At 31.3% G+C, this 14,359-nt stretch overlaps 1 protein-coding gene and 1 long non-coding RNA gene across 3 annotated transcripts in view; one reads left to right on the forward strand and one right to left on the reverse strand.

The window, feature by feature from the left end:
• Positions 1–14,359, forward strand: part of LOC126737473 (monocarboxylate transporter 2-like) — a 670,913-nt gene that overhangs the window by 509,126 nt on the left and 147,428 nt on the right. The gene's annotated exons all lie outside the window — the stretch shown is intronic.
• On the reverse strand, positions 6,858–7,819 carry LOC126737484 (uncharacterized). Its single transcript, XR_007661032.1, has 3 exons — positions 7,709–7,819; positions 7,490–7,651; positions 6,858–7,074 (listed from the first exon to the last, which is right to left on the reverse strand). It is a non-coding gene; the product is annotated as an uncharacterized LOC126737484 (long non-coding RNA).

The following is a 14,359-nucleotide window of genomic DNA, read 5'->3' on the forward strand; positions in this document are numbered from 1 at the left end:
TTTACAATGCTGGGATGCATTAATCCAAGCCTAAAAAAAGTTAAAGAGTTTTCAACATCTTGCAACACTGCATCAATTATTTCATATAAGTTTATTATTTGATTTAAGATGTCTTTTATGAAAAGTTCATATTTATGTTGTGTTATAGCATTTTCTACAAGTTGATTTATATGTTGAATTTTTATCGCAAGAAGGTTTTCGTTATCGCTTATATTATTAATTGTAGCATTAAATTTTTTTTATAATGCTTGTTGAAAGAGAGTTTTGGTTTAATAAGTTAGAAGCCCATTTATTTTGATTTTGTTGCAGTTCTTTAATAAGTTTATCATAATACTTGCCATCGCTAGCATCTAAATTGCCTGTAATTGCCTTAAAAATAGATCCAGCTACGTTTATTATGCCTCTTTTAAATCGTTTAGAATTAGGGATTAATTCTCTTATTTTATTTTCTACTCTTAATTAATTGTAGAATTTTTAAATAATTTCTTGTATTATTATAGTATCCTTTATGAGGCATTAAAGCACTTGTTACATTTATCGTTTGATTATTTAATTTATTTATTTCGTCAAGGATGGGGTTAAGGCACAGATGGAAATATCCATCTGTGGTTAAGGTCGTAGTAATGTATTAAAGTGTGGGTGTATTTTGTAACTTGAGCTGTTCCTAATCTGTACGGTAAAATTCCTGGGTTATCTGCTACCTGCGTTATCGTAATTCGGTTGTCATTTGCGAGCACGATCGTCGCAGAGCTGAAAGAGAATAATTATGCTTTAATCAAAGCTGTAAAGTTTTTTTAGTGAGCGTCTTAAATTGCTCATATGTATTTTTTTAAATTTGGCTAATAATAGCGTTCTTTAATTTTCTGTAGGGTTTCATCGATACCACGATGACTGGTCTTAGATTCATGATAATTTTGTATTATCTCGGGTATATCACGTTTATCGGTTACATCGATTAATTTTTTTAAACATTGTCGAAGTTTGAGAGAAGGCCATTTAAAAGTTTTTCGGATAACTTCAAAAAACCTTTCATAAACTTCTGGTTTTTCAATAAATATGATATTGTTTATCAGCTATAACATATTCTCTTATTAAATTTAAAATATAATTATCAAAATTATTTTCGGAAATTTGAGCAGTAATTCTGCGTTTTTTCTCAAATAAAATGAAATTTTTGGTTTGGCTGGTAAATGTAAAACAGTTGAAATAAAAATTTGATTCGCACCATAATTGACTGGGATATCATGGATTGGTATTCCAACAATAGGGTCTTCACTTTGATTCGTATGAACAGTCATGTCGTCATCATCAGGTAGTTGTTTATCAGCTGTTGGAGTTGTCACTGGGTCAATGACTTGCTGCGTGACGTCATCATCTGGTTGAACCATGGTGGAAATTTGATCTAAATCTTCTTCTCGTAAAGGTCCTTGTCCTTCCTGTAATTCTCTATTAAACTGTTTGATATAATCTTTAAGATGAAAACTGTTTGTTTCTTTAGTATGTATCTCTATTCTTGAAAGGGCGTCCGCGTTTGTGTCAAGTTTACCTTTTTTGTAAATTACATTATAGTCATATTCATCAAGTTTAATACGCCATCGCATTAATTTGGAACTAGGGTCTTTTAACGAAAATAACCACTGATGTAAGGGCTTATGTTCAGTGATTAAATTAGTTTTCCTTCCAAAGATATAAGGGCGGAAATATTTCGTTGCCCATACTAAGGCCAAAAGCTTCTTCTCTGTTGTCAAATAATTTCTTTCCGAATCATTGAGAGTTCTTGATGCATACGCTATTGGTAAATCATGCCCTATTAGTCCTTGTGATAGCACTGCTCCAAGGGCTACATTACTAGCATCCGAAGTGAGATTAAATGTTTTTGTAAAATCTGGATACTGTAAGATAGGTTCATTTACCAAAAGATTTTACATAAATGAAAACATTCTACAAATTCTTGGATGTGTTCGATGTTCGCACCTTTCTTTGAACATTTAGTCAGTGGTTTTGTTATACGGGCAAAGTCCTTAATAAATCTTCTGTAATAGCCCAATAATCCCAGAAATCCTTTGATTTCTTTTGTCGACTTCGGTATTGGATATTTCTTAATTGCTTGAATTTTGCCCGGGTTTGGTTTGACACCATATGCTGTTACAACGTGTCCAAGATAGGCGACTTCCTTTCGTAAAAATTCGGACTTATCTAATTGTATTTTGAAGTTAGATTCTCAAAGTCTTTGAAATACACATCTTTCAAGTGTTCAAGTGTTCTTGTAACGACGTGGAAAATACAATAATGTCGTGTATATAGACAAGACATTTTTCATTCTGGATACCTTTTAAAATATTGTCCATTACACGCTGGAACGTCGCTGGCGCGTTCTTTAAGCCAAAAGGCATACGCAAAAATCCGTAATGTCCATGCTTTGTATTGAATGCTGTTATTTCGATGTCATCTTCATGCATCTGGATCTGGTGAAATCCACTTGCCAGGTCTAATGTGGTAAAATAATGACATTTGCCAAGTTTATCCAATAGATCGGTTATATCAGGCAACGGGTATTTGTCACTTAAATTTCTAGCATTTAGTCCTCTAAAGTCGATAACGACTCGCCATTTTTGAGTGCCCGATGCATCTTACTTTTTGGGGACAACCCAAATTGGTGAACTCCATGGAGAGTTACTTGGTCGAATATTTTTTTGTTGCAACATTTTATCGATTTGTTTTGCAACTTCGGCTTTGTGTACTTGAGGATAACGGTATGATTTGGTATAAACTGGTATTTCATCTGATGTCCGAATTCTATTTTTAATTTTATTCGTGAATGTTAAGGGGTCATTTTTATTATAAAATATGTCACTATATTCTTTAATTAAATTTAATATTTTAGTTTTTTCTTCTAAATTCTTCACTTCGAAATTTAGAAAAAATTAATTTGCGTTGGTGTGAATAAACGCTTTCATCATAATTATTTAAAGAGATTGTTGGTCTTTCAAGGTCTTCTTTGTTAAATTTTTCTACCTCTATCTCATGCGAAAAGTCTAAAGTTACGGGTTCGTTGGTGTTATTTAATATAGTGGTTAAAGCAAAGCCTTTTCTTGCAACTGATAAGCATTCCGGGATCTCGCAGTTATGAAACTTCTGATGAGGTATTATAATTTTTTACAGACGTTTTAATTTCTATAACTTGTTCGACTCGCGGTGCAACTGTTATGCAGTTTAATTCATTTTTAGTTTCTTGAAATTTTAATTTAATTTTTGCATGAGATGTTATTAAATAACCTTTTTCAAAATCGGGTTTTGCTTGTAATAATTTAATTTGATACTTTTAAGTTAAAATTAATAATTATTTTAGACTAAAAAGTTTTAAAAATTCAGAATATATCTAGGACAAGAGTGTAAATTTGACTTTAATATTCGGAAATCAAGTCCTATTAAACCATGAAAAATTTTATGAAACTTAAAAAGATAAAATTTCAAATTTTTCGGTTCAGGCAAATTAAAAATTTTTGAAGCGGGAATTAAAGAAACTAAATTGATGTGCAGATTTTTGAAAAACAGTTGACACTAAAAAGGGATCATGAAAAATTTTATCAGCATAAAATTTTTCTGCAATGTCAGGGTCAATAAACGATTTTGTTGAACCTGAATCAATTAAAATTTTTATTTTGGTTTCTGGGAACTCTATATAAGAAAGTTCGCTAGAGTTTAAGAAATTAAAAGAAATTAATTGAGGTTCATGTGTCACATTTTGGTATTCGTTTGAGAAGTTTCCTGAAAATTTTTATTTTCACAGGGTTCCTCAATTATACCTTCGTTACTTTGTTCAGAACCATATTGAGCGAACATTAAAAGTGTTTTTGGTATTATCGTAGTCACAATAATTATAGGGTACATTTGTACAATTCTGTTCTTGAGGGTAATAATATTGTTGTGGATAATATTGAGAATGTGTTGAATCATTAATATTATTTTCAGTTTCCGTATTATATAATTCTTCAAAAACAAATTTTGGAGGATTATAATTATTGGATGTATTTGGAGTATTTGTTAATGGTTTAAATTTTGAGGATTCTATTCCAGACATAGGGGTTGCTGGTGGTAAATGTTTTATTTGGTTTGGCCTAAGTACATTTGTTGGTGGTTTAGTGTTGCCAAATACTTGTGAGTTTGTGAAAAACTTTTGTGGTGGTCTATTAAGGTTTGGCCTAATAGGCACTGGTTGAGAGAGAAAAGTTGGTCGAAAATGATCTCTAAATAGTTGAAAATAAAAATTATTATGGTATTGTCTATTTTGATTTGTGTTATTTTGATAATGTTGATTAGGTACGTTATGCCTTATGTTATTTTGATTTTTTAGCATATTTAACAAATGTTTTGCGTTATTTTCTTACAAGTAATGAATAATATGCTCTTGAGTGACAAACTGTAGAGCTTGCATAAGATTTTCAGGTCTCATGCATCTAATTGTTGTACCTAGTGGTTCTTTTAAACCTGATAAGAAAGTTTTTAAAGCATGGTCGTTATAAAGAGATCTTGTTAAAATTTTTGCAACATCTGTGGTTTCATGTAAATCTACATATGAACACAACAAATTCAAAATATGTAAAATACGATCGTAATATTGACTTGGCTTTTCGTGATTTAATTGTTTCGTCATAACCAAATCCCTGTTTAAACAAACTTCGTCCCTTTGATCCGCAAAATTTCTTCTTAGGGTCTCTTTTAACTCATCCCATGTACTAACATTTTGGATATTTATTACTAACTTAGCTTGCCCTGTTAACTTACTTATTAAAGAAATTAAAATATATACATTTTTAAAATTAGCAGCATTTATTCTATCATAAAAACTATCAATAAGTGATTGGCATGTTGTTAAATAACGATTTAAATCATTTGGATTTCCGTGAAAAACGGGAATGCAATTTAAGTACTCTGGTTTAAATTGTGCCATTTCTAAATTATTTGTAATTATAGAATTAAAATTATTATTAGAATTACTACTACTTGATTCTAAATTAGATGCTTCCGTAATTTGGGAAACAGAGTCAACTGAGGGTTTTATTCTTAATTTGTTGAAAACATCAATTATGTCTTCGACGTCAGACATAAAGAAAAGGCAAATATTTAAATATTAATGCATTAAAAATTCAATCAATAGCACTTACATTAGTAGAAGTCCAATCTTCGGCATAACTCTAAGGGTGAGGCTCTGGTTAGGCAATGTAGTCCCTTCCAATTCCTTATCCTTGCGAAGACAGGCAATGTTCGTCCTATCCCCCGATGTTTAGTCGAACAATATGTAATACACTCTGCGTTTCACAAAAAAGTCAACTTCACAACAATGTTCTTTCCAGTTAATTCGTTAAACGAAAAAATCGATCGGCGATTCGATTGATTTCCAGAAATCCGACCCGACTGCGCCAATTAACTCACTAGCTCGAAGATTTTCCTTTTTAAAAAAATAATTTTTTCAAATAATATTACATTAGAGCTTAAACTACTTCTAAAGTATTCAACTGACTGCTTAAACAATAAGTGAACAAAGAATATATAAACATGCAATATGATATGCTGAGCTAAGGGCTTTACATAGAGGTAACTCGCGTTTCTCTATGATAGTATAGCACACCGACTTCCCCATCTCAGGTCTTAGTACTCGACATATCACTCTAATTCTTTCTGCGAGCTCTATAATGTGATAAAATCAAACTTTAGGTTGCCATCAACGATGACCAAAAAAACTTTCCTGCATACTTTAGTCTTCTGAACATTGAGAGAAAGAAATTTTGAACTACGAATTTGCAAATGGTCTGTAGCACAGAACACAAATATATAGAGAAGTGGTGGTTGCATACAAACTGATCGAAATTCTTGTGACCAATCTGCTAGCGTCCTCTCGCTTGGCAACGGAAGCTATTGTAACTAACTTGACAGTTTGACGTAACTAATTGGACCAATCAAAATGGTAGAAAGGCGTGGCCAAATTAATAAATAAAATAAAATTATTTAGGTTTATTTTACATACATATCTAAATGAGTTCATGTACTCCAATAATCAGTTAACAATAGTGTACAACATCACCAATTTCAAAATGGAAATAAAACAATGTTTTTCTTTAATACATTTATTATTTAATTTTCCTGAAAAAAAATGTATAACATAACATAAAATAAAATTAAAATTAAATACATAACATATAATAATTCATTATAATAAATAGTATATAAATTAGAATTAATCTAAAAATGTTTAAAAGTATTTTATTAGTACTGAACTATTTCAACTCAAACAGATTAGAAAATATTGTGAAGATTTTTGTGTTATTTTCTTATCATACATGTAAATTACCATTAGGTTAATAATATAAAATAAATATTTTTTATTTGCAAAAATACAATACACAGTAGTACAAAACTATACATGCAAATAAAAGACCGACAAATTCAAATTTCTACAGTGCAGATTCTAGTCTTCACAACATTGTGGCCCGAAAAAAACGGAACATTTTATAAAGTATATAGTTCACCTAGCAGACAATTAAGATAATCTTTTTACAAAGGGCTTCACATAATAAATAAAGCCCTTTTTGAGGCGCAGTTGGGGACATTATACACAAATGCCTACTTCATTCCTCAACCACCTCAGCTTTCTTATCAAGGGAATACTCAGTCGAATCTGACCGAACTAACAGCCAGAGAATATTTTTCAAATTTTCCTAATAATAATAAATAAGTTATTATTTATAGATCACATAGACAAAATGTATTTGTAAGTCTTTAAAGAAAAAAACACAAAAAAAGATATTCTGTTTATATTTCATTTAGATGTACGGCCTTTACATGGTTACATAAGAACATACTATTTATTATAAAAGTGGCTTATTTATTAGGCTTATATACTATTATGCTTGGTACGTAATACGATCATGCTGATAAGCTACACTGCCTTCATTATTAAAGTACCTTAAAAACTATTCTCGAATGCTCTTAGCCTCCTGAGTTGCATGACGATTGCAGGACTACGTTGCAACGAGGTAATTTTTAAGCCATCTGGTTCAGAATATTCACCTGTATCTAAAGAGATTGACGTACCTAAATATGAATCAGATTTTGATCGCAATAAGTTATGGAGGATACAACATGCCAATACCACTTTTTCGAGTTTTAGATTAATTTCAGTATGAAAAATACGAAATCGTAAGGCGATTATTCCAAACGTACATTCTACAGTATTTCTGGCACGAGAGAGTCGGTAATAAAAAAAAAAAATTTTAATTAATTTTTTTTTTCGTAATTTAATTCTTTTTGACCAAAAGGTTTTAAAAAATTAGGGCGTAAAGCAAAAGCTTCATCCCCGATAAAAAAAAGAGTAAACGCGTTTCCGTACCAGATACCTGTCATTCATCTGGTATGGCTACACGTTTATCGGTTAACTTTTTATAAAATTCTGTGTTTTTGTTGGTACCAATATTTACCAGTATGAACTCACAATTGATATTTACAATGCCTTATTATAAAAAAATGATCCACTTTTCACCGGCCATACAATCCTGACATGCTTGCCATCTACTGAGCCCAAGCAATGCGGAAACTGTCATTTTTGTTGAAACGTATCCGCTACCTTCATTCACTTTGCTTCAGTTGTAGGAAACTAAAAGAATAAAACTTTCAATACATGTACATTTAATAATAATAAAATGTATCTTACCTCAAGATAATGCTTGCTAAGAATTTGACATATCGCCTTGCATACATCAGGGATAATTTTACCTAAACACTGAGGTGATATCATTGTAGAAAATTTTGAATCTTCCAAACTCCGTCCGGTAGCTAGAAACCTTAATGTTGCTGACAACCTTTCGTGGGAAGTAATCGCCTTTCTCATAATCGTGTCTTGGTTTTCTATTCTCGTCTTTCTTTCTCTGTACTAATTCAATATATGTGTTTTCATCCATGCGCAAATAGTTTCGGTAGTCATCGACTTCTAAACGCAACGCATCAATTGGTGTGAGAATATTGCTCTCGTTTTTTCATCCAGTCTTTGACGCATTTTGTTCTTTTTCGCTGACTTTTCCTCTTTATCACTATTGCAACAACAGTAGCTATCATGTATAAATCATTTCGCTGAATGACGCTCTTATTCAAATTGATCACACCATCCACTGTTAAAACTGACAGTGCACTGACAAGTAAATCTGAACCGTGTATTTCAATAGTTTTATTTCACATTTGCTCTCGTGCAAGCATGTTTCAGTTTTGCATTACCGTGTATGGTACCAAAGTCTAAATAAAATTTACATTACATATAATTATCTGTCTATGTTTTTCTTGTAATGGGGACTGAAGGAAATTGAAAAATCTTTTATTACTATGTATCTGAACCCTTCTTACATGAAGGATACTTACGTAAAAATCTTAATCAATTTTTTAATTGTCGAAAGGAAATGAGAGGCCAGATATTTTGTAATGTATTTATAACAATCAAGTTAAAAATAAAATATTTGAAAGGTGAAACATCTTCCTTCAAATCAACTGAATTTGATTTTATTAAAGACTGGAGATTAACAGTACAAAAACATAATAGTAATAAATAAACTCAGATTTTCTCACCAGAAACCTGGAATTGCTTACTGCAAATCAATTAAAACATTACTCCCAATATTTAAAGAGAACTTTTTAGAAAAAAAGTCATGAATAGAATAACATAACTAACTAGAATAACATCCTTAAAACAAATAACAAACTCAACCCACGCTTCCAGCATTCATTGAAATGAAAGACAAACTCAAATGGTATGACAATGACAAATGATGTTCTATCAGTCAATGTCAACAACTGTGTGTCAGCTTCCTGTCAATTTTGCCAAGCAATGACCGACATACGATTCCGATTTTTGCCATACAAGCTTCATATATTGTGGTCTGTAGTTAAAGTTGTAAGAAGGGACTCACCCTCATCGGCTCTTTCACTAGCTCGGCTATTAACATAGATTGATCTGTTGTTGAACTCTTTAAAAATGTATATCAGTTTTGTTGAGATTACAAAAGTCAATTAATCAAGTTGACATACCGAGTTTATCAATATGATGTATCGTTAAGATAATTTGATCTCTAAATCCCGGTACTACTCAACGATGAATAGGTTAAGTATTGCTCAAGTTTTAAATAATGGAGAACTAATTATGATGATATTTGTATTTTCTAACTCTTTGAGGAGCCGTATGATTAGCTCCTTATCTAAACGTTTTCAACAAAATTTGCAGATCCCATGAAAACACATAAGTTGTTTTCATTTCATTAAGGTTGGTAAATGTCTCTAGTAAGAAGATGTATCTATCTAGAATGTCCTCTATCAGCAAATTTGACAATTAGTGTTATATTTGCTATTCGTTTTTCTTGTGTGAATAAATAAGCCTATGTTTCAGATTTTGTCGTTATGCATTGGAGGGTAATTTGGGTTGCTGTGCTAAGTTTATGTTAAATCCGATATCTCTTGATTACAAATTTAAAGATGTATAATCTTCGGTCTTCCTGGGCTGCCAATCTCATTATTGTATCATTGGACACGAGGAGTGGCCTCAGACTTTGCTCTTGGGTTGTGCATAAGTTGTAGATGTTCAATATGCCTCGACTATTTTTACGAGATAGATAACGTCTTTTTTTTAATGCATACCACCATACTATGGAGCCATAAAAATTCTGATTATATTAAGACTTCCTTGAAGACCTTCAGATTTTATCAGGATGGTGTACTTCCAACAGGCTCGTGTTTAATGTAAGAAAGACGTCTATTATGGGGTTTAAGTGCAATGTTCAGGCTCTTATGTTTGACGAAAATTCCCTATTGCAGAATAAACAGCGCTACAAGTTTCTACGAATTACCATTGATGGTCACCTTCGGTTTGAAGATCATATTTTACATTTAGCTGGGAAATTATCTTCTGGATGTTTTGCAGTAAGAATGGCAAAACAAGAGCTGGGAGGGGTGGTTGCACGTTCAGTATACTTTTCACTTATTGAATCTCATATTCGGTATGGCTTGCCTTTTTGGGGTTTAACCAATAAGGGACTACTTAACATTGTCTTTGTTATTCAAAAAAAGCAGTTAGATACCTGTGTTCTGCTAAGTTAAGAGATTCTCGAAAACCCCTCTTCATTTCTGAAAAAATCCTTACTCTTTTTTCACTCTTTATCTTAGAAACAGCTGCTCTTATTCACAAAATTCCCAACCTTCCCTCTGACACTGGCCATTTGACTCGTCGTGTAAATGATATTCCCCTACCTATTCCTACGTCTTCCCTTGTTGGAAAGTTTTTTTTTCTTTGTCTTCTCTACTTTTGTCAACAAGTTTACCTTTATTTAGTAATTGATTGTTTTATTTAGTTATCTTTAATTCATGTTCAAAAAGTTTTGTCTTCTTGTGTTTAATTTTGTTCATTGTTTTGCCAATTTTTGAAATTGTATTTTTGTTTTGTTTTTTTAGCTTGTAGGATGAGATTATTCTTACGTAATATAGCACATTTTCTTTCTTTCTTTCTTCTTTCATCCATGTGGAGATATCGAAACTTGATCAGCATACGGCGTGTCGCTCTTTCTAGGTCATTTCGATCAGTATTGGACCGTTTTAATATCCCGAAAATGTAGGTCAGGGTGGGTACTGCCCAAGTATTCAGGGTAGCGACTTGATTTTTGAAAAAGAGTTTGATATTGACTTCTCTTGTATTTTCACGGAAAAAAAATGTCTTAAATAAACTAAATTCTAAGAATTACTTGTGGTCAATACCTTGATTTTGCGGCATTTCCAAATATTTATAAATATCTTCTGGTTTCTGATTTTTATTTTCTGATTCTGATTTATATTTGATTTATTTTCTTATTTGGTTCTTCACTACATCTTTCTTAATGTTTAGGATAGTGCACTTATCAAGTCCAAATGGCATGCATATGTCACTGCTGAATATTTTAACAATGTTAATTAAATAGTATAGTCCGCTTTGACTCTTTCCGTAAAGTTTCAAATCATAAACGTACAACAGGTGGGAAAAACTTGTGATTGTTAGTTATTGATGTGATTGTTAGTATTGAGCCTGTATCAAATATTTGTATCATTAAGGAATGTAGATAGAAGGTTCAGTGATAGGCATCAGATATTCTAAGCAGTTAAAGTCACTTTCCAATTAGGTAAAATTTTCATTGCAGACAGTTGAATTTTTTTTCAGCTACAATATTTTTATTTAAAATATGACTTCACTTACCTAAAATACATTGCCTGAAGAAAATAATAATAATAATAATAATAATAATAATAATAATAATAATAATAATAATAATAATCTTTATTTAGCATAAAAAAAGCTACATATAAAATACAATACATTTTTACAAAGTTCAATGAAATTATAATATTTTTGTAAACCTAGTACATTATAACCTACTTTCGTAAGCATTAATAACAAATATCGAATTAATACATACATGGGTCACTGCAACCGATGATTTGACAAAACAAGTTATTGTAAACTATAGAAATATAAAATCGCATAGCGGCAATGACGACACCTGTATCTGGGTCAAGTTGCGGCCTAGTTGAATTGGGTTCAACGGGGTCAACCCGGCGAGAACCCGCGGTGCCCCGGTTTTTCCAGGAACCACAGCATCCCGGTAATCCATGGATGCCGCTTTATTCCGGGCCGCAAACACCGTCTCCGCCCCGATCTAGGCCTTTCCTCACAGCGGCCCATCCAAAAGTTGTTAAAAGCCACATATAAGACCACAAATGCACTCCTACTAACGTATTGTTTAAACAGATAAAATTTAAAAAAAATGGAATAAGAAAAAATTATACATAATAAATAAAATACACAAATAATAATTTAAATTTAAACATGCTCTTTCAGAAGTTTTTTAAATGCAGTTAAACCATCACAATTTTTTATAGTAATTGGCAACTTATTATATTTATACAAGCCCTTATATAAAACAGAATTCAACATTTGACTAGATGCACATCTATCGGTTACAATAAAATCATTACAATTTCTTGTGTTATAGCTATGTACATCACTGAAAAATTTAATCTTATTACAAATACACTGTGGTAACATGTTATTTTTAATTTTAAATAATAAAACATATACATTGAACATAATTCCTTGTTTTACAGATAACATATTGCATACGTTAAGCATTGTTGAGATAGGTGTGTATCTATTACAGTTCAAAATGGTTCTCATAGCTCTATTTTGGACAAGTTGCAGTTTTTCTATTTTAAAATTTGGTGGATTATACAAAAGTGTTGCGCAAAATTCGAGATGCAATGCTATTATACAATAACAACTTTGTACCCAATGACAATTTAGATCCTACTCTGGCAATAAAACCAACTTTTTTTGCAAATTTTCTTGTGATATAGTCAGCATGTACGTAAAAACTTAGATTTGAATCAAATATAACTCCTAAATATTTAATTTGGTTTTCGTGACTTATTCTTGTGTCATTGATATTTAATATTTAAGTTTTCCAAATCAATATTCGACAACTTATTTTTTTTCCAAATAAACAAAATTTTGATTTCAATGTATTAATACTAAGATTATTATTGCAAAGCCACTCAAACATGCCTTTTAGATCATTATTCACACTCTCTTGCATATGATTTATATCATTCCCTGCCAAATAAATCATTGTATCATCAGCAAATAATTCGATTTTGCAACGATTAACAGATTTGACTATATCATTTATGTAAAGTAGAAATAATAGAGGACCCAAAACAGTACTCTGCGGAACTCCAAACTCAACATTTAATGACTCTGAAACACAGTTTTTAAATTTTACTTTTTGTCGCCTACTGGATAAATATGATTCAAACCAATTTAATACGGTCTGCTCAATACCAAGAAATTTAAGTTTTTTCAATAAGATCTTTCTATCAACTGTTGCAAATGCCCTTCGGAAATCTAAAAATACTGCCAATACATAATTACCCTTGTCAGTTTCCTTTAGAAAACTATGACAGATATTAATAATTACAGATTCACAAGAGTGACTTTCACGGAAACCAGACTGATTTATAACCAAAATATTGTTATTATTGCAGTAATTCAGTAATTGTTCTTTTGCAACAAGTTCCAACACCTTTTTATATATTTCTACTGTATTTATGGGTCTAAACTCATTATGATAAAAAGTATTTTGAACCTTTGGCACAGGAATCATAATCGACTCCTTCCAGGCCTCAGGAAAAATCCCACTTGAAAGTGATGCATTTACAATATTCAACAAACGATTTCCAACAACATAACAAACATCGCACAACACCCGTTTTGAGATCCCATTCTCACCACCCCCCACATTTTTTAAATTCTTTAAAATTTTCTTTAAATCAATTAAAGATATTTCTTTGAAAAATGAAAACTTATTATACTGGTCAACAGTGGCATCCATCTCATCTGCAAAAAAAGAATTCCCTGGAATGGTATTTACAATTTCCTCAAAGCTATTTATGAAATATTTGTTAAATTCAAATTAATCCATCAATAATTTCTCTATAAAACTTATCCTTTTCTCCCTTAATTAGACCAACCACAGAGTTTCGTAGTTTCTTGTATTCCCTCCAGATGATGCCATTATTCTCCCTGACAGCTCTAACATACAGTTTGTCCCTTTGATCCATCTTTTCCCTAATATTTTCAGTTATCCACCCCTTATGCAAATATTTCTGTTTTATAACAGACTTTCGTTTAGGTTTTGATTTAAAATATTAGTAATGTCGTTTACAAAAATATTTGCTAACACATTTACATCCCCTCTGTCATTCGTCCATTCAGTCCCAAAAACATAATTTCGTAACCTATCTGTACTATATTCTTTCATAGATCTATGGTAAATGACTATATCACAATTTTCATTAAATTTTTGTTCGGGATAAATAGACAATATACAGTTGTCTTTAGTTAAGTGTACCTTATAAGATATATGTTTATCATTCGTGACAATATAATCAATTAGGGTTCTGCTACTATCAGTAATGCGCGTGGGAGTATCAACAATTTGATTAAAACCATTTGCATAGATTTGGGATATAATTTTTTCACCATAAAATGAAGGCTTCAGTAAATCAAAATTAAAATCTCCCATTATTATGTTGATACCCTCAAACACAGTAACCTACCGAAATAATCCAAAAATTTTGCATTTTCTTTTTGAGGAGAATGATACATAACAGTACCCAGATATTTAACTCTACGTAAGGAAAATTCAATAGACAAACACCATACATAATTTTGCACGCACTCTACAGTTCTTAAGGAATATTTATTATCACTTCTTATTAAAACCATTACTCCTCCAGTTCTTCT

Source organism: Anthonomus grandis, chromosome 6 (genome assembly GCF_022605725.1).
Source record: "Anthonomus grandis grandis chromosome 6, icAntGran1.3, whole genome shotgun sequence".
In the NCBI taxonomy this organism is placed as follows: domain Eukaryota; kingdom Metazoa; phylum Arthropoda; class Insecta; order Coleoptera; family Curculionidae; genus Anthonomus; species Anthonomus grandis.